General features: G+C 31.4%; 1 non-coding gene across 1 annotated transcript; it reads left to right on the top strand.

Annotated features, from left to right (window-relative positions):
* The first annotated feature begins 407 nt into the window (after positions 1–407).
* Trnastop-uca lies at positions 408–480 on the top strand. Its single transcript has one exon. It is a non-coding gene; the product is annotated as a tRNA-Sec (tRNA).
* The last annotated feature ends 815 nt before the right edge of the window (positions 481–1,295 follow it).

Here is a 1,295-nt window from a genome sequence, read left to right on the forward strand (position 1 = left end):
TCTTGATTTATATTATATGCAACTATTTGTTTTTAGCCGTACCTATTGTGTAATGGAGTGTATCTGGTGGTATTTGAATCTGTTCAACCATGAAACCTCCGTGGTCTAATGGTTATGACGCTCGCCTTGACAGCGAGAGGTCGCAGGTTCGAATCCCGCCAGAGGCATTTTATTACACAGTTTATTTATTCATTTATTTACAGGACTACATTCGTTGAGAGCTATGCTACACGATGTATTATTATGCGACTATTTACCTTTCTTTGATGATTTATATATATATATATATATAATTTAACAATGTTAACGGTTATCTTGATTTATATTATATGCAACTATTTGTTTTTAGCCGTACCTATTGTGTAATAGAGTGTATCTGTTGGTATTTGAATATGTTCAACCATGAAGCCTCCGTGGTCTAATGGTTATGACGCTCGCCTTCACAGCGAGAGGTCGCAGGTTCGAGTCCCGCCAGAGGCATTTTATTACACAATTTCTTTATTCATTTAGTTACATGACTACATTCGTTGAGAGCTATGCTACACGATGTATTATTATGTCCTTTATTCGAACACTGTATTTACCTTTCTTTGATGATTTATATCATCCAGACGCGTGAGTACACGCGTCTGGACGGTAAATCGGCACAAACATTTTGTCCAAATTCAAATTAGTATATGATTAGGTACATTGAGAGCATGAAATTAATGAATGCTGAATAATTGAATAATCACATTAAAATTACCTAAAAATAATTTTATTAAAAGAGAAGCTAACACTGAGATTTATAACATTACATTATAAAATACATTGAAGATATTATTAAATTGCTGTAAAAATCGATACAAAGAGAAAAAAATAATTTAATAAGAACATGAACAAACAAATAAATACAAAAGGATATAAACAAGTAAATACAAAAGGGTATGAACAAATAAATACAAAAGGATATGAACAAATAAATACAAAAGGATATGAACAAATAAATAAATACAAAAGGACAATAAAGACATCAAAAAAGTTTTAAAAAATGGGTAGCCGGACATTATCATACAACCGAACTTGATGTAGGCCCATAGCACTGAGTACATCCTCATATTTGATTATTTTGTGTAATACATTGATGTACAAAAAGTTTTGGAGAAAACAAAGCTAATTCTTTTTATTAAGTTAAATTAAATTGTAACTATAAGGTCTACTTATATCAAGTCGTGCTTCTCAGTACATCTCTACTTGACGCTTTATCTCACTTTATGTTCTGTTCCTTCACAGTGGATCCAGAAATTCCAAATAAA

This window comes from Anneissia japonica, unplaced genomic scaffold, assembly GCF_011630105.1.
Source record: "Anneissia japonica isolate Jap-2015-1 unplaced genomic scaffold, ASM1163010v1 scaffold128041_len1295_cov177, whole genome shotgun sequence".
NCBI lineage: Eukaryota > Metazoa > Echinodermata > Crinoidea > Comatulida > Comatulidae > Anneissia > Anneissia japonica.